General features: G+C 43.4%; 1 protein-coding gene and 1 long non-coding RNA gene across 7 annotated transcripts in view; one reads left to right on the top strand and one right to left on the bottom strand.

The window, feature by feature from the left end:
• LOC143764458 (uncharacterized) overlaps positions 1 to 23,675 on the top strand; it is a 243,780-nt gene that overhangs the window by 35,930 nt on the left and 184,175 nt on the right. The window lies entirely within an intron of this gene.
• LOC143768828 (uncharacterized) overlaps positions 12,291 to 23,675 on the bottom strand; it is a 252,489-nt gene continuing 241,104 nt past the window's right edge. For 5 of the 6 annotated variants that reach the window (XR_013214062.1, XR_013214058.1, XR_013214061.1 and 2 more), the window contains one exon: positions 22,714 to 23,260. The gene's annotated coding sequence lies outside the window, so the exon portion shown is untranslated. Of the gene's footprint in view, positions 12,604 to 22,713; positions 23,261 to 23,675 lie in introns of those variants that run through there. The other variant, XR_013214059.1, reaches the window with a different exon arrangement.

The following is a 23,675-nucleotide window of genomic DNA, read 5'->3' as shown; positions in this document are numbered from 1 at the left end:
AATCTGGCAAGAGGATTCATTAGGAAGTCAGTGTCACCTGCAGAGGCTGGGTTCTTCTTCGTACAGAAGAAGAGTGGAGAACTGCATCCATGCATAGACTACAGGGGTCTTAACGCCATCAAAGTTAAGAATAAGTACCCACTACCCCGATATCAGAGCTCTTTGATAGGCTACGGGGAGCAAGGGTATATACTAAATTAGATCTGCGGGTGCTTACAACCTGATTCGCATCCGTGAGGGGGACGAATGGAAGACGGCTTTTAACACCAGGGATGGGCACTATGAATACCTGGTGATGCCCTTCTGTAATGCCCCAGCCATTTTCCAAGACTTTGTAAACGACATCTTCCGGGATATGCTTTCCACCTCGGTCGTAGTTTATCTGGATGATATTCTCATCTACTCTCCAGATATTGACTCCCACTGGAGAGAGGTTTGCAAGGTCTTCGACCTCCTACGAGATAACTCCCTCTATGCCAAGTTGGAGAAGTGTGTGTTTGAGCAGGAGTCCTTGCCTTTCCTTGGCTATATCATCTCTGCCCAGGGATTGGCTATGGATTCTGCCAAGCTACAGGCTATGATGGACTGGCAGGAACCCCATTCTCTCAAAGCGGTGCAGTGCTTTATGGGGTTCATTAATTACTATCGCCAGTTCATTCCCCACTTCTCAACTTTGGTAGCTCCCTTGGTTGCCCTCACCAAGAATGGAGCAACTCCCAAGTTGTGGTCGGAGGAGGTCTCCAAGGCCTTTTTCTCGATTAAGTCACACTTTGCTAACGCTCTCATCCTACATCGCCCTGATGTAGATAAGCCATTTATTATGGAGGTGGATGCCTCATCCATTGGTGCTGGAGCAGTCCTCTTCCAAAAGAATGCTCAAGGTCGGAAGCATCCTTGCTTCTTCTCCAAGACCTTTTCACCAGCGGAGAGGAATTATTCCATCGGGGTCAGGGAGTTGCTATCTGTGAAGTTGGCTTTCTCAGAGGGGAGACACCTCCTGGAGGGAGCTCGCTTTCCCTTCCAGGTGTTCACAGACCACAAGAACTTGGTGTATTTACAGACAGCCCAGCGGCTAAATTCTCGCCAGGCTAGATGGTCCCTGTTCTTCTCCCGGTTCCATTTCACCCTGCATTTTCTTTCCGGGGAGAAGAACGTTCATGCCGACGCTCTATCTCGCTCTGTAGTGTCAGAGAAGAAGGAGGAGGAGCCTCGGCTTATTGTCTCTTCAGAGAGCCTGAGAACTGTGGCTCCGGGTTTGCTAGAATCTGTGCCCCCAGGCAAGACTTTCGTTCCATCTAATTTGCGATTCTCTCTTGGGCTCACTCGTTCAGGGTAGGTGGGTAGGTATTTTGGGACATCTGAGCTCTTGGCGAGGACGTACTGGTGGCCGCATATGGCCCGTGACGTTGGGGACTATATTCGGGCATGTGTCTCCTGCGTCAAGAATCGGTCTCCTTGGCAACAGCCTGCTGGGCAACTTTACCCCCTGCTGGTGGCAGACAGGCCCTGGGAGATTGTCGGGATGGACTTCGTGGTAGGCTTACCCAAGTCTCGTAGCTGTACAGTTATCTGGGTAGTCACCGACCATTTTTCTAAGATGTGCACTTGGTTCCTCTTCCACGGTTACCTCCTGCACGGGCTTTAGCGGCGTTGTTCGTCAAACATGTTTTCCGTTTACATGGCATGCCTGACAAAATGGTCAGTGACCGGGGTCCTCAGTTTGCATCTCGGTTCTGGAGAGAACTCTGTAGTTTACGCAGCATTGAGCTGAATCTCTCTTCTGCATACCATCCCGAGACGAATGGGTTGGTAGAGAGGACCAACCAGACTCTGATCACAATACTTTCGACACTTTGTCTCCGCCAGGCAGGATGACTGGGCATCTTTGCTACCTTGGGCGGAATTTGCTTTGAACAACGCCGTAGCCGACTACCGGGCAGACTCCTTTTCTCCTTAATTACGGCCAGCATCTGCGTGTTCCTGTGCCCATGCCCGTGTCATCCACCGATTCTAGGGTGGCAGACTGGGCGGTGGAGGCACGTGACATTTGGGACTGCACACAGGATGCCATCTGGGCCTCCAAGGAGAGAATGAGGGATTCTGCTGATGCACACTGGCGCCCCGCTCCGACCTTTGCTCCTGGCGACTTAGTGTGGCTCTCCGCCCATAACATCAGGCTGTGAGTTGAGTCCACTAAGTTTGCGCCTCGCTACATAGGCCCTTTCAAGGTTCCGGAACAGGTCAACCCTGTGGTATACCATTTGGCTATTCCTCCGCGCCTTGGTATCACCGACACTTTTCACGTTTCCCTTTTAAAACCCGTCTATTTGTCCCGGTTTTCCGAGTCATCTGCCGGGACACCGGGTTCGTCCACGGATGAGTTTGAGGTGAACTCTATCGTGGGGTGCAAGGTGGTACGTGGCAAGAAATATTATCTGGTGGACTGGAAGGGTCACGGCCCAGAGGACAGAACCTGGGAACCTGTGGAGCACATTCGGGCTCCGCTGCTCATTGCAGCCTTTGAGCGTAGCGAGGCCCAAGGAGGGGGGGCCTAGGAAGGGGGCTAATGTTAGGAGTCGAGTTCCCGCCGCTGCACAGGGGGAATCTCGAGCCATGTCTGCTGCGGTCTCCCATTCTGCTTCTGCCGCAGTGGAGCCTGCTCAGCGGAGACATCAGTTCCAGCGTCTCGCTCAGCCTGATACTGTGCAAAGGGTTACTGCTGCCTTTCCAGGTTCTGCTTTTGTAGCCAGCACTGGTCAGCGGTGTGCAGGCTTTTCTGGGACTAAGTCCTGCTTTGCACACACTGAGCATGCCCACGGGAGGGCCTCTCATTGGAGGTCGGGGGTCACACGCTCAGGCCCTGTAGCATCTCCTATTGGACCACTTGGAAGATCCTTGTCTGCTACAGCTATAAAAGGTTCGCATGACCACAAGGCCATGCGCTAGTATCAATCCAAAGTCTATGAGCTCAGCGCCAGTGTGGTCATGTCTGTATGTGGTTAGGGTGTGGCTGAAATAAGCCCCTAGAATACCGGCAACTCCGGTGAGGAGTTTGTATGTGTGTTTTCAGGGCCTTGGCTGAAATAAGCCGCTAGAATGTTTACCTGTTTCTCTGACTGCATGATCACAGTTTTGCTCTGTTTGGTAGCTGTGTACCTCTGTAAGGTTAACAGGGTACAGAATCTTGTTTCTAGCGAATCTGTGGAGTTAACAGAGTTCGCTTATACCGCCATATAGCGCCGCAATTTGCCAGCAGCAGGTTCCTCTCCTGTACGGTGGACCCAGGGTTGAGAACAGAACGCATATATTACACTGGGGAACAATTTGAAAAAAAATTTCTGTTGAGTTAGGTTTTTGAGCTGATTTATACTAAAATTGGCATGCTGATTCCAAAAATGTTGTCAGTTTTTTTGTAGCACGTCAAGTTTTTCCTCCACAACTTACCTGCCAGAGAAGCACAATTGCACTGATATCTGTAATAAGACTTGTTATCTGATTCCAATTCGACAATTCGATATTATATATCCTTTGTAAAAAACATGATAGTGTTAAACATATTTGTCATGCCTATTTCTTATACATTTCATTTTTTGTTCATATTTGTACTATTTAAAAAAAAAAACACACTTTTTAGGTACAGTAGTTTACATATTTTTGAGAAGACAAAAATCCTATAGTTCAAAAACTTGACGTGATAGAGAAAGACTGAGATCATTTCTGGATTCAGCATCCAAAAATTAATTAAGAACAGTTGTCTGACGTAACTCTTAAAAAATTGTGTTCCTCAGTGTTATTTATTATTATAGCGCTATTTATTCCATGGCGCTTTACATGTGAGAAATATATATATATATATATATATATATATATATATATATATATATATATATATATATATATATATATATATATATATATATATATATATATATATATATATATATATATATATATATATATATACATACATATATATACATACACACACACACTCACTGGCCACTTTATTAGGTACACCTGTCCAACTTCTTGTTAACACTTAATTTCTAATCAGCCAATCACATGGCGGCAACTCAGTGCATTTAGGCATGTAGACATGGTCAAGACAATCTCCTGCAGTTCAAACCGAGCATCAGTATGGGGAAGAAAGGTGATTTGAGTGCCTTTGAACGTGGCATGGTTGTTGGTGCCAGAAGGGCTGGTCTGAGTATTTCAGAAACTGCTGATCTACTGGGATTTTCACGCACAACCATCTCTAGGGTTTACAGAGAATGGTCCGAAAAAGAAAAAAAATCCAGTGAGCGGCAGTTCTGTGGGCGGAAATGCCTTGTTGATGCCAGAGGTCAGAGGAGAATGGGCAGACTGGTTCGAGCTGATAGAAAGGCAACAGTGACTCAAATCGCCACCCGTTACAACCAAGGTAGGCCTAAGAGCATCTCTGAACGCACAGTGCATCAAACTTTGAGGCAGATGGGCTACAGCAGCAGAAGACCACACCGGGTACCACTCCTTTCAGCTAAGAACAGGAAACTGAGGCTACAATTTGTACAAGCTCATCGAAATTGGACAGTAGAAGATTGGAAAAACGTTGCTTGGTCTGATGAGTCTCGATTTCTGCTGCGACATTCGGATGGTAGGGTCAGAATTTGGCGTAAACAACATGAAAGCATGGATCCATCCTGCCTTGTATGGAGCATCTTTGGGATGTGCAGCCGACAAATCTGCGGCAACTGTGTGATGCCATCATGTCAATATGGACCAAAATCTCTGAGGAATGCTTCCAGCACCTTGTTGAATCTATGCCACGAAGAATTTAGGCAGTTCTGAAGGCAAAAGGGGGTCCAACCCGTTACTAGCATGGTGTACCTAATAAAGTGGCCAGTGGGTATATGTATATATATATATATATTCGGTGCGTTCCGACAACCCTAACAGGGGGAGGGGGTTGCTTAACAAAAGAAAAAAAACTATTCCCCAGCCCTACCAAAAGTGATCTGTGAACTTATGATCTATCAGTATGCTCTAAGATTCTTAGAATTGTTGTAGGGAAAAAAACATGATAAAACAGATTTCTTTCTTGCTATGCCAAGAGTAGTGAGAAGAATTATAGAAATGTAAAGAATAAGCAGTAATCAGGAATATATGTAGGCAGCAGGTGCAATTTTGAGTTTGATAAATAGAATATGTAATGGGCAGAGGCTTAGGGTGGAAGCAGAGGAAGTTAAACGACATTTCAGAATGAACAGTGAAAGAACGAGGATGGAATGAATCGGAGAATAATCACGTAAGGTACTAAAAAGAATCTCACATATTTTAGTCTTCTTTATACAGTACAAAAGGTTATTAACCCTGCTGTTCTGTTCGGGTCATAGTGACCCGAACAGACTTTTTGCGGCCCTGTAGATTTTTTTCTGTAAGTCTCTAAAACTTGAGACTCCTTGACTTTTCCTCATTTGGGGGGACCTACATAAGAGTATATATATATTTTTTTTTTTTCGTTTACTTTTTGCTACACGAAAAAAGTTACACTAGTTCTGTTCGGGTCATAGTGACCCGGCATCGTTTTTTACAGCTGTGAGGCCATATTTTCAGTGAAATAAAGGAGTTATAACCTCAGTTGGGTCTATTTATTGCATCTACTATTGTATATCAATTGATTTATTTCCTAAATTATTTCAATGGGGTCGTACACGCGCTTTACCGGGGGTATGCATTGAGATCTGCGCACCATAAAAATGGCTTTATATTGATTATTTTTGGTGCACAGTCTATTCTAAAATGTAGAGTGCATCTGGAGAGATCACTAGGTGTGCACTACACGTGTATATTATGCGCAGAACGGACTGCTCAGAACACGCTGTCTAACATGTTTTGTTTTGTAAAGCTGAGCTGTAAAGTGTTGCAAATATTTTTTTTTGCTAAGTAAGTGTCTTCCTGGCTTATCTGCTTGTGTACAGAAGGGTGGGTTCTTATCTTCTCTGACACGGGAAGATAGAAAACCAAATATGATCTTGGACTACAATGCAACTAAAGTGGTGTAGACACGTTAGACCAACTCGTTGGAACATATTCATGCAATAGAAAATCAAATCGGTGGCCAATGATTCTCTTTTTCAATATCCTGGATTTGTCAGCCTATAATTCTTTTGTCTTGTGGAGGGAAATAAATCCCAATTGGAACGCCAACAAACTCCATAAAAGAAGACTATTTATCGAAGAACTTGGGAAGTCACTGGTTCAACCTTATATTGAGAACAGAAATGTTACACCAAGAACAGAAGCAGCGGCAGCCCTGGTACAAAGCGTCCGTCAACATGCCCAGGACAGTGAAGCCATGACCTCCACAAGCTCTTCTACCCCCATGGCCTCTTCTGGCATCAAATGAAAAAGATGCAGCTATTGCCCTTCATCTTGTGACAACAAGACAAGTATAACATGTTATAGCTGTAAAGCATTTATATGCAAACAACATGTGTATTGTCTTGCATGCAAGAAATCGTAAATTTATCTGATCATATGTAAGTATATTCACATTGTAATGTTTATTATCTTTAATTTTTTATCACAAAATGTTTGATTTGATTTTTTTTTTGTTTTTTTTTTACAAAATATGTGTAGTTTTCTATTTTCGTTTTTCTCATTGATCTGTTTTTTTCTGAATAAACCCAAAAAAAAAAAATTTCTGTTTCATTTTTCTTTTTTTTACTACCAAACATGTTCACAAACAGTCTAGTAAGCAAAAAGTTATAAAAAAAAATGAGTTAGAGTGTCTAAAATCAAGGTTTAATAAGCCGGGTCATAGTGACCCGAACAGAACTAGTGTATAGTAAATGCGAACAGAACAGCAGGGTTAAAGAAGTCAGATATCACAATTTAATGTGAGTTGTCACAGTATGAATATCAGATTCCTAAGAGTCAAATAGAGCTTGTGACTTGTGGTGTAACTTGGAGATTGAATGGTCACATAATCTATTCTTTGAGGATCCTAATCACCACCTAAATTTTTACATGGGATGCTGTTGGGTCCAGACTTTTTTTCAGTTATTCCCTTCATATTCTCCATTTAGATGAGTAATTTACAAGCTTCTCACCTGTGAAATACCCATTTATCAAGAAACTGGCTTCCCCGATAGTCATTTAGAGATTCTATTCACTTAATATTAGATCTTGCATATGGTTTTCTACACTGAAATATAAAAAACTGCTGGCTAAACGTTTACTTTGGTGTTTGTTTAAAGGGAGCTGGATTTTCTATTTTCTATGTGTGCAGTGCATTAGAGACATCCCAGTTAAAAATCGCTGTCCATTCAGGATCTGGGCTTAGGCAAAAACAACTAGAAATAATGACTGAGGAATCTCAAACAAAAGCAGCAAGAAAGTCATATAATGATCAGAAATACTAGTATTCCTAATGTACAAACATTACAGTCTTCAGAAAAGTAACCTGAAACATTAGTTTAACACAGTATGGATATACACATTAGGCAACTTACTCCTGGTTTCAGACATGACTTGGATTTTTCACATTTTTTATTTATGGAGTGCCTCTTTCAATTGGTGCTGCTGATCCATCGAATTTGGAACTTTTTTTTCTTCAATACCCCTCTCTTCCAAAGTTGTGTCCCTCACAAATAAAGATGCAGAACTTCTCTTTGGTCATTTGTTTCTTCTCCTCTGATGTCGGTTAATAAAAAGAAGGTTCTGTAATATACGTCTAGTTAGTTGAAGGAACCATTTGCAACTTTATTTTCCACGGTGATAACCGATCCAGAATTAATGGAGAACCAATAATTGTAGGAGGTACTCAGTTTAATCCCTTAACGACCGCCGATACGCCTTTTAACAGCGGCAGTTAAGGGTACTTAAACCACAGCGCCGTTAATTAACGGCGCTTTGGAAAAAGTGAATAGCGCCCCCCAGAGTCGGATTTTCTCTGGGGTCTCAGTTACTGGGGGTAGCCGAGACCCCAGAGAACATGATTCGGGGTTTTTTTACTGACCCCTGGGTTGCGATCGCCGGTAATTAACCGTTTACCAGCGGTCGCAAAAAGAAACAAAAAAAAACGCGATTTCCCATTTAATTTCTCTGTCCTCCGATGTGATCGCACATCAGAGGACAGAGAAATGGGGTCCCTGATCGCGCCCCGATACTCACCTGTCTCCCCCGGTGCTCCTCGTGGCTCCCGATGGGCGCCACCACCTTGTTCCGGCCAAAAAAATGACGGGCGCATGCGCAGTGCGCCCGCCGGCCGGCCCCCGGAAGATCTTTGGGGTCTCGGCTGCCGGGGGTAGCCGAGACCCCAAAGAACATGATCGGGGTCGGTTTTTACCGACCCCTGTTTTGCGATCACCAGTAATTAACTGTTTACCGGCGACCGCAAAAAAAAAAAAAGCGAGGTGTAATTCTCTGTCCTCTGATGTGGTCGCACATCAGAGGACAGAGAAATAGGGGGATTCGGGGACCCTGTCATACTTACCGGTGTCCCTGGGTCCTCCTGTGTCCCCTCCTGGCCGCCGGCTTCTTCCTTCGGTAAGAAAATGGCGGGCGCATGCGCAGTGCGCCCCCCATGATCTGCCGGCCGGCAGCTGGAGGAGTTGGGGCTAAATTTAGGGTTAGGGTTGGGGCTAAATTTAGGGTTAGGGTAAGGGTTGGGGCTAAAGTTAGGGTTGGGGCTAAAGTTAGGGCTAGGGTTGGGGCTAAAGTTAGGACTAGGGTTGCGGCTTAAGTTAGGGTTAGAGTTGGGATTAGGGTTGGCATTAAGATTAGGTTTGGGATTAGGGTTAAGGTTGGAATTAGGGTTAGGGGTGTATTGGGATTAGGGTTAGGTTTGAGGTTAGGGTTGAGATTAGGATTAGGGGTGTGTTGGATTTAGGGTTATGGTTGTTTTGGGGTTAGGGTTGTGATTAGGATTATAAATCGGGTTGGGATTAGGGTTAGGGGTGTGTTGGGGTTAGGGTTTGAGTTAGAATTGGGGGGTTTCCACTGTTTAGGTACATCAGGGGGTCTCTAAACGCCACAGCCAATTTTGCGCTCAAAAAGTCAAATGTTGCTCCCTCCCTTCTGAGCTCTGCCGTGCGCCCAAACAGTGGTTTACCCCCACATATGGGGCATCAGCGTACTCGGGATAAATTGGTCAGCAACTTTTGGGGTCCAATTTCTCCTGTTACCCTTGTGAAAATAAAAACTTGGGGGCTAAAAAAAATAATATTTTTTATTTTCACGACTCTGCATTATAAACTTCTGTGAAGCACTAGTGCATTCAAAGTTCTCAACACACATCTAGATAAGTTCCTTGGGGGGTCTAGTTTGCAAAATGGGGTCACTTGTGGGGGGTTTCTACTGTTTAGGTACATCAAGAGCTCTGCAAATGCAACATAACGCCCGCAGATCATTCTATCAAAGTCTGCATTCCAAAAACGGCGCTCCTTCCCTTCCGAGCTCAGCCTACTCAGCATAAATTGCACAATACATTTTGGGGACCAATTTCTCCTGTTACCCTTGTGAAAGTAAAAATTTGGGGGTGAAAAGATCATTTTTGTGGAAAATATATGATTTTTTTTTTATTTTCATGGCTCTACATTATAAACTTCTGTGAAGCAGTTGGGGGTTCACAGTGCTCACCACACATCTAGATAAGCTCTCTCGGGGGTCTAGTTTCCAAAATGGGGTTACTTGTGGGGGGGGTTCTACTGTTAAAGTACACCGGGAGCTCTGCAAATGCAACATGACGCCCGCAGACTATCCCATCAAAGTCTGCATTCCAAGTGGCGCTCCTTCCCTTCCGAGCCCCGATGGGTGCCCAAACAGTGCCCCCCCATATATGGGGTATCAGGGTACTCCGGACAAACTGTGTTGTGAATTCCGTTCTGGAGCTCCCTCCTGTGGTTGCTAATGGTATTTTTGTGAGTTCTGCCCTTGGGCTCCCTCTGGTGGTTTCGAGTGGAACCGCTGATCCTTTGGGTAGCTGTGGCAGCTGCCTTCACTAATCGCCTTGCCTGGGTTTGTTATTTAAACCTGCTCTGGGCTTTAGTTCATGCCAGCTGTCAATGTTCTTGGTTGGATTTGGTTCTCTCCTTGGATTTCTCATATGGCCTGTCCTTGTCAGCAAAAGATAAGTTTTTGCTAGTTCTTGTTTGTCCATTTGCTTGGACTCTATTGCTCTGCAAATATGTCTTTTTGTCCAGCTTGTCACTATGTCATATTCAGGCTAGCTGGAAGCTCTGGGAAAGCAGATTTGCCCCTCCACACCGTGAGTCGGTGTGGAGTTCATTTTTGTAAACTCTGCGTGGATTTTGTAGTTTTTAATACTGACCGCACAGTATCCTTTTCTCTCTGTCTATCAAGTTTAGTATTGGCCTCCTTTGCTGAAATCTGATTTCATTTCTGTGTACGTCATTTCCCTCTTCACTCACAGCCAATATTTGTGGGGGGCTGTCTTTGCTTTTGGGGTTTTCTCTGAGGCAAGATAGCTTTCTATTTCCTTCTTTAGGGGTAGTTAGCTCTTAGGCTGTTAAGAGGTGTCTAGGGAGAGTCAGGAACATCCCACGGCTATTACTAGTGTTGTTGTTAGGATTAGGGACTGCGGTCAGTAGAGATACCACCTTCTCAGAGCTCGTCCCATGTTGCGTTTTAGCCACCAGGTCATAACAAAACTGGTCAACAGATTTTGGGGTCCAATGTCTCCTGTTACCCTTGAGAAAATAAAAAATTGAGGCTAAAAAAATCATTTTTGAGGAAAACAAAAAGGATTTTTTATTTTCACGGCTCTACGTTATAAACTTCTGTGAAGCACCTGGGGGTTTAAAGTGCTCACCACACATCTAGTTAAGTTCCTTAAGGGGTCTAGTTTCCAAAATGGTGTCACTTGTGGAGCGTTTCCACTGTATAGGCATATCAGGGGCTCTCTAAACGTGATATGGCATCCGATCTCAATTCCAGACAATTCTGCATTGAAAAAGTCAAACAGCGCTCCTTCTCTTCCAAGCTCTGCGGTGCGCCCAAACAGTGGTTTACCCCCACATATGGGGTATCTGCGTATTCAGGAGAAATTGCACAACAAAATTTATGGTTAAATTTCTGTTTTTACACTTGTGAAAAAAAATAATGGTTCTGAAGTAAAATGTTTGCAAAAAAAATTAAATGTTCATTTTTTCCTTCCACGTTGTTTCAGTTCCTGCAAAGCACGTAAAGGGTTAATAAGCTTGTTGAATGTGGTTTTGAGCACCTTGAGGGGTGCAGTTTTTAGAATGGTGTCACACTTGGTTATTTTCTATCATATAGACCCCTCAAAATGACTTCAAATGTGATGTGGTCTCTAAAAAAAAAAAATGGTGTTGTAAAAATGAGAAATTGCTGGTCAACTTTTAACCCTTATAACTCCCTAACAAAAAAAAATGTTGTTTCCAAAACTGTGCTGATGTAAAGTAGACATGTGGGAAATGTTATTTATTAACTATTTTTTGTGACATATCTCTCTGATTTAAGGGCATAAAAATACAAAGTTTGAAAATTGCAAAATTTTAATTTTTTTTTCCATATTTGTTTTTTTCATATATAAATCGCAAGTAATATCGAAGAAATGTTACCACTAACATGAAGTACAATATGTCACGAAAAAACAATTTCAGAATCAGCAGGATCTGTTAAAGCGTTCCAGAGTTATAACCTCAAAGTGACAGTGGTCAGAATTGTAAAAATTGGCTCGGTCATTAAGTACCAAATTGGCTCTGTCACCAAGGGGTTAAATAAAAAAAAAATATTCTTGTAAATGACCCACTTTAAAAAAAAAGTGTTGCCCTCGCAGTAAAACATGCTGGAATTTTGTACTACCAAATCTTTAATATTGTGCAGCTTTTCCTTTTCCACAAACACATGATACCTGCGTCTCTCCCCACCTCTACAAAGGCTATATTACAAGATAGTTTAAGCCTGTTTCCCCTAAAAATGTTGCTGTTGGGTCTCTCTATTGGGCAGATGAGGTCAACCCTAAGCCTACAGCAGTCAAAAGCAGCAGTACAACCATCTACTGTATGTAAAAGAGTTGCAAAGACTCTACAACAGCAAAATAGTAAAAAGATTTTTATAAGGAACACTATATAGAAAGAAATATTTTAAAAAAAAATGAAATTTTAAAAAGTATACTGAATTACACATTCACTATACATACATAAACTCACAGTATAGTATACATATCTAAGATATTGAACTGCAATTGATTGTACAAAATACATACCTATACTACATCCACAGTATATCTGAATGTACAATGTTTATTACATTTATCCATAAACCAGTGGTGCCAGATGCAGTTTATTCAGATGCCAACACATAGCTGCAGAAACACATCAGGAATTGAAGGGGTTAATCTCCAGATGGGGCTGCTTTATGGAAGATAAAATTGCTATCTCATTACAGAGCATTTTGCTGCCTCCATGTGGGGCGAGGAAGGCGCTTGCAGGGGATATCGTCTTGCATTTCCTGCGGTTACTGGAAGACGTGCAGACAAATCCCTCTGGTCTTTCAAACGTGTTTGTGATGCAAATTCCCGAACGCATCTTGCTCGGCCTTGACACCATCGTACTTCACCCGGAACTTACATTTATTCTAGTTCACACAGTCAGAACACAGTATCAGGGTTAAAAATGAAATGGAGCCTTTAGTAGTAGAATAAAAAAGCAACAGTATTTCAAACACCAAATTAGAGAGGAGATTTTCTAAAACGGAGTTTCAAAAGTACGAAAGATGACGTGCTAAATTTATGGTATTTTACCCAATTTATAAGTTATGAAAAAGGTCCACAAAAGACGTTTAAAAAATAGTGTGGAACTGAGTGCAATGCAAGTAATTTACTAAAAATACTTTGAGGATAGTGGTGTTTATTATGTATGGAGTACAGAAACTTACAGGCAATTCAATGTCTTTTCACTTGGTTTCTCAAGTCTTGTAGAAAAGTTTGTGGCGAAAAATGCCACAAACCAGTTGCATTTCATGTTGCATTTTTTCCTATATATTTAAATTTAGGCCATTAAAGGGGTTGTACGCTACTGGACAGCCCCTGCTCAATCATTTCAGGGCCCCATAGAAAAAAAACCAAAATCTATATCCAGCTTTTGTAGTGGTGCGGTTCCAGCATTGTTGGCGCTGCTAGGCCTTGCTGGTCACGTGACATTGTTCTATCACTTGATCGGCTGCAGCCCTTACTATTTTGTCAGAGCAAATGTCCACTGATTGACTGAAGATCATCAGTATTCTATCAGTGGCCACTGATTGTTGTGTCAGACAACCACTACAGCCAGTGTCAAGTGAGAGGCCAGAACTAGTCAACATTGTGAGAATGCCACCGCCGCAGGAGGCGAGTATACACTCACTGGCCACTTTATTAGGTACACCTGTCCAACTTCTTGTTAACACTTAATTTCTAATCAGCCAATCACATGGCGGCAACTCAGTGCATTTAGGCATGTAGACATGGTCAAGACAATCTCCTGCAGTTCAAACCGAGCATCAGTATGGGGAAGAAAGGTGATTTGAGTGCCTTTGAACGTGGCATGGTTGTTGGTGCCAGAAGGGCTGGTCTGAGTATTTCAGAAACTGCTGATCTACTGGGATTTTCACGCACAACCATCTCTAGGGTTTACAGAGAATGGTCCGAAAAAGAAAAAAAATCCAGTGAGCGGCAGTTCTGTGGGCGGAAATGCCTTGTTGATGCCAGAGGTCAGAGGAGAATGGGCAGACTGGTTCGAGCTGATAGAAAGGCAACAGTGACTCAAATCGCCACCCGTTACAACCAAGGTAGGCCTAAGAGCATCTCTGAACGCACAGTGCATCAAACTTTGAGGCAGATGGGCTACAGCAGCAGAAGACCACACCGGGTACCACTCCTTTCAGCTAAGAACAGGAAACTGAGGCTACAATTTGTACAAGCTCATCGAAATTGGACAGTAGAAGATTGGAAAAACGTTGCTTGGTCTGATGAGTCTCGATTTCTGCTGCGACATTCGGATGGTAGGGTCAGAATTTGGCGTAAACAACATGAAAGCATGGATCCATCCTGCCTTGTATGGAGCATCTTTGGGATGTGCAGCCGACAAATCTGCGGCAACTGTGTGATGCCATCATGTCAATATGGACCAAAATCTCTGAGGAATGCTTCCAGCACCTTGTTGAATCTATGCCACGAAGAATTGAGGCAGTTCTGAAGGCAAAAGGGGGTCCAACCCGTTACTAGCATGGTGTACCTAATAAAGTGGCCGGTGAGTGTATATTGTTTATATTTTCTATTGAGCCCTGAAGCGATGAAAGGGAATTTATCAGTAGGATCAGCCCTTCTAAGCCATCTATATAGGCATGTACTTAGTAAGAGCTGAATAAAATGATACGTTGAAATCTGAGATCAATATCTTATTCCAGAGAAATCCAAGGTTTTCTTATAAGTAAATGACCTGTTAAGATCCTTGAGCTGGACACTGATCTGCATGAGAATCTTCCTCCAGAATTTTAAATGAAAGGGCCTCAATAGAGTTGGATCCTGGTTTTCATTGTCTGGGGAAACATCACTCTACAACCAGGATCCTTTTCATCTACAGTGGCACCCCTGGTCAAAATTACTGTTATTATGAACAGTTAAGCAAGCTGAAGATGAAATTATCTCTAAAAGGAGCTAAAAAAAAAATAATAGAATATATATTTCATTCCCCCCCCCCCCCCCCCATTTTAGAAAATTTACAAAAAGTAAAAATAGACCCATGCAAAAGCATGGTTAGTACCTAGTAGCACCCCTTTTTGCAAGTCTCACAGCTTGTAAACACTTTGTAGCCAGCCAAGAGTCTTTCAATTCTTGTTTGAGGGATTTTCATCTATTCTTCTTTGGACAATTCTTCCAGTTCTGTGAGATTTCTATTTCATCTTGCATGCACTGCTTTTTTGAGGTCTAGCCACATATTTTCAATGATTTTCAGATCAGGGGACAGTGAGGGCCATTGTAAAACCTTCAGCTTATGCCTTTTGAGGTCTTCTATTGTGGATTTTGACCTGTGTTTAGGATCATTATCCATTTGTACAAGCCATCCCTTTTTAAATTCAGCTTTTTTACAGATGATGTTATGTTTGCATCAAGAATTTGTTGAAAGTAAAAAAAAAAACAAAAAAAAAAAAACAGTACATACTCACCTTCTGATGTCTGTCACGTCCCCCGGCGCCCACAGGGTTATGCGCTGCTGCCGAGAACTTCCTGCACTGACTGTCAGCACCGGCCATAAAGCAGAGCACAGCGGTGACATCACCGCTGTGCTCTGCTTTATTGCCGGCGCTGACACATTCAGTGCAGGAAGCTCTGAGCAGCAGCGCGTAACCCTGTAGACGCCGGGGGACATTACAGACATCAGAAGGTGAGTATGTAGTGTTTTTTTTTTTTAACTTTTACAATGGTAACCAGGGTAAATATCGGGTTACTAAGCGCGGCCCTGCACTTAGTAACCCGATGTTTACCCTGGTTACCCGGGTGCTGCAGGGGGACTTCGGCATCGTTGAAGACAGTTTCAACGATGCCGAAGTCGTTCCCCTGATCGTTGGTCGCTGGAGAGAGCTGTCTGTGTGACAGCTCCCCAGCGACCACACAACGACTTACCAACGATCACGGCCAGGTCGTATCGCTGGTCGTGATCATTGGTAAGTCTTTTAGGGTAACGGTACCCTTAGGCTACTTTCACACTAGCGTCGGGCTCGGTCCGTCGCAGTGCGTCGGGCCGAGGTCACCGACGCTATCGTTGTCTCCGCCGCACAATGGGGGCAGCGGATGCATTTTTCCAGCGCATCCGCTGCCCCATTGTGAGGTGCGGGGAAGTGCGGGGAGGTGGGGGCGGAGTTCCGGCCGCACATGCGCGGTCAGAAAAAGCGGACCGTCGTGAGCAAAAAACGTTACATGTAACGTTTTTTGCTCCCGACGGTCCGCCACAACACGGCGCAACCGTCGCACGACGGTTGCGATGTGTGTCAATGCGTCGCAAATGCGTCGCTAATGTTAGTCAATGCAGAAAAAACGCATCCTGCAAGCACTTTTGCAGGATGCTTTTTTTCGGCAAAACGACGCATTGCGACGTATTGCAGTTAACGCCAGTGTGAAAGTAGCCGTAGACCGAAAATTTACGCCCATTAGAAGGACAATGTAAGTTTATTCTGGTAACAGTATCAAAGTATCAGTGATCTGAGTGTTATATTTATGAGAAGAGGTTTAGTATATGTCCGTATTCAATGGTTATTGTTAACAGCTGGCACCGCACTTCATCTCAGTAGTTTGACCTTGCAAATTAAAATGAAGACGTCGCATTTAGCTAGGGACATGGCGTAACCTTCTACAAGCACGTCCCAGCAGGCCCTGTTTCTGCAGCGAAAGGTTATAATGTGACCAATGTGTTCCGTTCTAAACTCAATCCCCATTCACCCCCCTAATAGCTTTCCTCAATAACATCTGGAGCGGCACAGTGGGTAATGAGAGACTTTGCGCCTGACCCCATAGCTATGCAGGGGGTTCAGCCCAACTCCCTGGGAGCCGGAGCTGACTCATTGCCGGCTGCTGCATCTGCGAACCTTGGTTCCAAGTGAACACAGTGGATTCCAGCTCATACGGCTTGGCTGAGAGCCCTGCACAACAGCAGCTGATGGGCCAAACAGCTGTTCTACAAATACATGGAGCTCCTCCTCACTTCAGTTTTACACGCACACATGGGTGTGAAATGCTCCGACAGTCTCCAACCACTTTGCTCCAATTCTTTGGATATCATGGGCATATGTATATACAAGTGCTTCTTACTAAATTAGAGTATCAAAAAGTTAATTTATTTCAGTTCAATGCAAAAAGTGAAACTCATATTATATAGAGTCATTATAGAGTGATCTATTTCAAGTGTTTATTTCTGTTACGGTTGATGATTATGGCTTACAGCCATTGAAAACCCAAAAGTCATTATCTCAGTAAATTAGAATAATTAACAAAAAACATCTGAAAAGGCTTCTTAAGCATTTATAAAGGTTCTTTAGTCTGTTTCAGTAGGCTCCACAATCATGGGAAAGGCTGCTGACTTGACAGATGCCCAGAAGACAGTCATTGACACACTCCACAAGGAGGGCAAGCCAAAAAAGGTCACTGCTAAAGAAACTAGCTTTTCTCAGAGTGTTGCATCCAAGCATATTAATGGGAAGTTAGGTGGAAAGAAAAAGTGCAGTAAAAAAAAGTGCACAAGCAACTGGGATAACCTCAGTCTTGAAAGGATTAAGAAAATGCCATTCAAAAATTTGGGGGAGCTTCACAAGGAGTGGATTGCTGCTGGAATCCTTGCTTCAAGAGCCACCAGACACAGAATTATCCAGGACATGAGCTACAAGTGTCGCATTCCTTGTGTCAAGCCACTCATGACCAATAGACAACGCCAGAAGCGTCTTACCTGGGCCAAGGAGAAAACGATCTGGACTGTTGCTCCGTGGTGTTGTTTTCAGATGAAAGTAAAATTTGCATTTCTTGCGGAAATCAAGGTCCCATCGTCTGGAGGAAGAGTGGAGAGGACACAATCCAAGCTGTTTGAGGTCTAGTGTGAAGTTTTTATAATCAGTGATGGTTTGGGGAGCAATGACATCTGCTGGTGTAGGTCCACTGTGTTTTATCAAGACCAAAGTCAGCGCAGCCATCTACCAGGAGATTTTAGAGCACCATGCTTCCCTCTGCTGACAAGCTTTTTGGAGATGGAAATTTCATTCTCCAGCAGGACTTGGCACCTGTCCACACTGCCAAAAGTACCAATACCTGGTTTCCAAACAACAGTATCACTGTGCTTGATTGGCCAGAAAACTCACCTGACCTTAACCCCACAGAGAATCTATGGAGTATTGTCAAGAGAAAGATGAGAGACACCAGACCCAACAATGCAGATGAGCTGAATGCTGCTATCAAAGCAACCTGGGCTTCCATAACACCTCAGCAGTGCCACAGGCTGATCGCCTCCATGCCACGCCACATTGATGCAGTAATTGATGTAAAAGGAGCCTCGACCAAGTATTGATTGCATTTACTGAACATAAATTTCAGTAGGCCAACATTTTGAATTTTAAAATAATTTTTCAAGCTGGTGTTATAAAGTATTCTAATTTACTGAGATAATGACTTTAGGGGGTTTCATTGGCTGTAAGCCATAATAATTAACAGAAATAAACACTTGAAATAGATCACTCCATTTATAATGACTATATAATAGGAGTTTCACTTTTTGTATTGAATAACTGAAATACATTAACTTTTTGATATTCTAATTTAGTGAGAAGCACTTGTACATATAGTAAGGTATTATCGCAGATTCTGGAGTCTGAATTGCCTCAGTGTCATATCATTTGAAGCTTTCTAGGGCAGGTATACCATCTACATTTACTCATTGAAAAAAAAAAATCATTTTTGTAAACAAAAACAAAAAAAATCATGTCTTGCTATTTTCACACTGGCCACTAGACCCAACATTAGACTCCTACATTCTGTTCAGCACATGGACATTAGAAGTAACAGACTGACTCAGACCCTAATCTTCTGTGTAGAAGGTTTTTGATCTTCTGAGCATGCCTTAATCAGGTAAAATGACATTGTGAAGAGAATGTGTAGAAGGTGAGCTGTGACATCTACTATATAAAGAGGTGTTATCAGTCAATGTACAGTGGGAGGCGAGCTGTGACATCACCTACCGGAATAGAAAAGCTGCCTCCCCCAAAAGTGGGAGCCCTGGGCAATTGACCCATCCCCCCAACACTGGTCCTGACTATAACTAGGGCTTATTTTTCAAGTAGGGCTTATATTTCAAGAAAAACTCAAAAAATCCTATAAAATCATGCTGGGCTTATTTTCATGGTAGGGCCTGTTTTGGGGGAAACCCCGTATTGTGAATGGTGGATCCTGTGTTACCTACTGTATACAGAGGTGTTATCAGGTATTGTACATGAGGAGGTGGTGAGCTGTGACATCACCTATTGTGAAGTGTCGTCAAGTCACTGTATAGGAGGGGAAGAGGCGAGTTCTGATAGCTATAAATATAGAAAAGTTACCAATTATTGTACAGGAGGAGTTGGTGAGCTGTGACATCACCTATTGTGAACTGTCATCAGTCACTGTATAGGAGGGGAGGAGGCGAGTTGCGATATCTATAAATATAGAGAAGTTATCAGTTCTTGTACAGGAGGAGGTGGTGAGCTGTGACATCACCTATTGTGAACGGTGGATCCTGTGTTATCTACTCTATATAGAGGTGTTATTACTCCTTGTACAAGAGGATGAGGTGAGCTGTGATCTCATCTTATTGTTAAGGCCATGTTCACACTTCGCGGTTTTTACCGCGGATCCGCGGCGATTTTGATGCTGCGGGTCCGCAGCAGTTTCCATAGCGTTTACATTAACATGTAAACCCTATGGAAACCGCAAACCGCAGTGCACATGCTGCGGGAAAAACCGCGCAGAAACGCAGCGGTTTACAACCCGCAGCATGTCACTTCTTTGTGCAGAATCGCAGCGATTCTGCACCCATAGGAAAGCATTGAACCGCTTACGTCCCGCATGGGGCTGTGCCCACGATGCGGGAAGTAAGCGGATCATGTGCGGGTGGTACCCGGGGTGGAGGAGAGGAGACTCTCCTCCAGGCCCTGGGAAGCATAAATAGTGTAAAAAAAAAGAATTAAAATAAAAAATGATGTTATACTCACCTCTCAGCGCTGCACGCGGCCGGCCGGTCTGGTTGCTGTGCGAGCAGGACCTGCGGTGACGTCGCGGTCACATGACCGTGATGATGCCGCGGTCACATGACCGTGACGTCACGAAGGTCCTTCTCGGCACAGCATTTTTGGAACCGGAGCGCCGCGTGCAGCGCCGAGGAGATCCGGACATCGGAGGGTGAGTATAACCAATTTTGTATTATTTTTACCATTACTATTGATGCTGCATATTGCTGCATATGCAGCATCAATAGTATAGGAGTAATCCCGCAGCGGAAATCGCAAAACAAACCGCGATAAATCTGCAGGGATAACCGCAGCGGTTTTGCCCTGCAGATTTATCAATTCCGCTGCGGGAGAACCCGCAGAGCACGCCGCAGAGTGTGCACATAGCCTCACAGTGGATCTGATGTTAAAAACTGTATACAGAGCTGTGATCAGTCAATATAGATAGTGATGCATAAAACTGAAAAACAATTAAATACATTGGACATAAAAACAGGATCTAAACAATAGGTTGTTTTCTTATGATAAATTCCCTTATCTTAAATACACTTCATTATTTTTTGAAAGTTTTATGACCCTATATTATGTGCACCTGTAATATACGCCAAACTAATGTCATTAGGTTTGTAAAGTTTTTGTCCTGAGGAAGAGGTCCTGCATGACTTCGAAACACGTTGACTATTAACCAGTTTTGAAATAAAGCTTTGAAGAATATAATCTGCCATCCATCTTTATCAGCAGTGCAGATTTGCACACATACACCCGGTTTCACTATTATCTGAGGGTTGGATTGTTAGACTTTTCTGTAATTGACTGACAAGTCATTTGTATATCAGTAATCGGCTTTCAACAGCAAGATCTCTCGTCATCATCATCATACAGATCATCATCATTGCCTGGGGTGGTGCATGCACAGATTGATTGTCCGGGTCTCACTATGCATGCACCACGTCAGGCAATGACAGTGCTGGCAAAAGATCTTGCTGGGAAAAGCAGGTCACTGACAAAACAAGACTGGCCTGTCATTCACTGACAGGAGGAAGGCAACAGGCGAGGAATAAAGAGAGTGGGCAGGAGAGCCGCAAGTGCAGAGTCCCCATCCCGCTGCATGTGACTCATTTGCATAATAATTTTTGAAAGACGGATCCCTTTAAGGTGGAAACATTGATTCCTAAAATGAAAGGCATGGATTTAATCAGCATTACAGTAATATTATATAAATTATATTAGTTTGGGGTATAAAAAAATGAAGCCGGTTCCTTTCAGCACATTCTACACTGACAACCAATGTAATACAGAGGTCTGTAAGCCAGGTCCACGTCAATCAGTAAGTAAAACAGCGACCACGCTCTAATGAATGTGGTGCCCTTTTGTCTTCCGTCAGAATCACTGTGATATTTCCATGAGTGAAGCAGACGGAGCATTAAACTCCCATTGATTTCAAGGAAGGCACCGTCAGCTGTTTTTGCACAGATACAGAAAACTCAAACCCACAAGAATTGAATGTATACAGGAAAACAGGAAACACGAGAATCTTCCCCAACATAGTTTGTTACTCTGCAGAATTGTCTCCATGTTCCTATCCTAAAATGAAGAATCTTGAGAAACCCTGCAAAGATCAAAAATTAATTTCCAGGTGATCTGCTCCATTTTTGGCTGAATATCTTCTGAGCATCTTTTTGTCCAACTGCACACAGCGCTAAGGGGTAGGTTCCTGATGCAGCCAGTTGTCTCACAGCCATTAATGAGGGAGGTTCCTGCTGCAGCCAGTTGTCTCACAGCCATTAATGGGGGAGGTTCCTGATGCAGCCAGTTGTCTCACAGCCATTAATGAGGGAGGTTCCTGCTGCAGACAGTTGTCTCACAGCCATTAATGGGGGAGGTTCCTGCTGCAGACAGTTGTCTCACAACCATTAATGGGGGAGGTTCCTGCTGCAGCCAGTTGTCTCACAGCCATTAATGGGGGAGGTTCCTGATGCAGCCAGTTGTCTCACAGCCATTAATGAGGGAGGTTCCTGCTGCAGACAGTTGTCTCACAGCCATTAATGGGGGAGGTTCCTGCTGCAGACAGTTGTCTCACAACCATTAATGGGGGAGGTTCCTGCTGCAGCCAGTTGTCTCACAGCCATTAATGGGGGAGGTTCCTGCTGCAGCCAGTTGTCTCACAGCCATTAATGAGGGAGGTTCCTGATGCAGCCAGTTGTCTCACAGCCATTAATGGGGGAGGTTCCTGCTGCAGACAGTTGTCTCACAACCATTAATGGGGGAGGTTCCTGCTGCAGCCAGTTGTCTCACAGCCATTAATGGGGGAGGTTCCTGATGCAGCCAGTTGTCTCACAGCCATTAATGAGGGAGGTTCCTGCTGCAGACAGTTGTCTCACAGCCATTAATGGGGGAGGTTCCTGCTGCAGCCAGTTGTCTCACAGCCATTAATGGGGGAGGTTCCTGATGCAGCCAGTTGTCTCACAGCCATTAATGAGGGAGGTTCCTGCTGCAGCCAGTTGTCTCACAGCCATTAATGGGGGAGGTTCCTGATGCAGCCAGTTGTCTCACAGCCATTAATGAGGGAGGTTCCTGCTGCAGACAGTTGTCTCACAGCCATTAATGGGGGAGGTTCCTGCTGCAGACAGTTGTCTCACAGCCATTAATGGGGGAGCTTCCTGCTGCAGTCAGTTGTCTCACAGCCATAAATGGGGGAGGTTCCTGCTGCAGACAGTTGTCTCACCGCCATTAATGGGGGAGGTTCCTGCTGCAGACCGTTGTCTCACAGCCATTAATGAGGGAGGTTCCTGCTGCAGACAGTTGTCTCAAAGCCATTAATGGGGGTGGTTCCTGATGCAGTCAGTTGTCTCAGAGCCATTAGTGGGGAATGTTCCTGCTGCAGACAGTTGTCTCAAAGCCACATACAGGTCAGTGATGAGGAGGGGGGCATGGTTCATCTCCTGTGATACATATAGAAGTTCTCTATACATATTTACAATTTCAGTTGGAATATGAGAAAGATATCAAACAAAAAAAGAAGAAAGAAGGCATTGGTGGGATATTTTATGTTATTGTGCATTTTCAATTTTTAATGTTCCTTTATATGACAAACATCGCTTCTGCTATATCTGTAGGTTACAACATTTTGAGTCCTAATTTTCCCTAAGATCTTCCTGTCTAAAATTTATGTCCCTGCAGCCTTCTACGCTCCTTTCATGAAGTTAAAAAAAAAAAAAAGAATTGCCAGCTTCCATCCCGCAGGGAACAAGATATTAGCGAAACTCTTTAAAATAAAAATGCCTTCATGTCCCCGCAATAAACCATCAACGTAAAAAAATAATAAAATATTAACCTTTTGTGCTCCTATGCTGGATATCTGGACCAATGATCCTATTCCATGTCAGATCAACAATATGATGTGCCACCAGGACTACTGCTCATTGGTGGGTGCACGACCTGGGTAATTGAGATCTGTAGTAATCCTTGCCTTTTGCTGCCCCAGTTGCATAGCAGTTGCTTGAATATTTTTGGGTGCTGCCTAGAAAACACAAAGAATACTATATATGAGAAAGTGTGAAGATCATCCTCACATTAAAAAAAAAACAAAAAAAAAAAAAAACACACCATAAAGAGTGTTTGTTTTATTTAAAATTTAAAGAGGCTCTTTCACTAATTTGAGAAAGTTAAACTAGCCACATAATATACTAGTGGCTGCAGAGCTGAATAAAATATATATATTTATTTTTTTTACAAATTCCTCCTCTCCATTGCGGAGATATGATCTTGTAAAGTTTAGGTTATAATTCATGATAAACCCAGAGGGCATAAACAGAGATTGTTCTTTGGGATTAATTATAAGCAGGAGCTGTTCATGAAGAAGAAAAAAACACACCCAAATTGGTCAAAATAACATGCTTTCCTCCTTAAGATGTAATGTTAGATAGCTTTTGTGT

This window comes from Ranitomeya variabilis, chromosome 4, assembly GCF_051348905.1.
Source record: "Ranitomeya variabilis isolate aRanVar5 chromosome 4, aRanVar5.hap1, whole genome shotgun sequence".
Classification (NCBI taxonomy): Eukaryota; Metazoa; Chordata; class Amphibia; order Anura; family Dendrobatidae; genus Ranitomeya; species Ranitomeya variabilis.
This window is presented reverse-complemented; position numbering and strand designations above follow the sequence as displayed.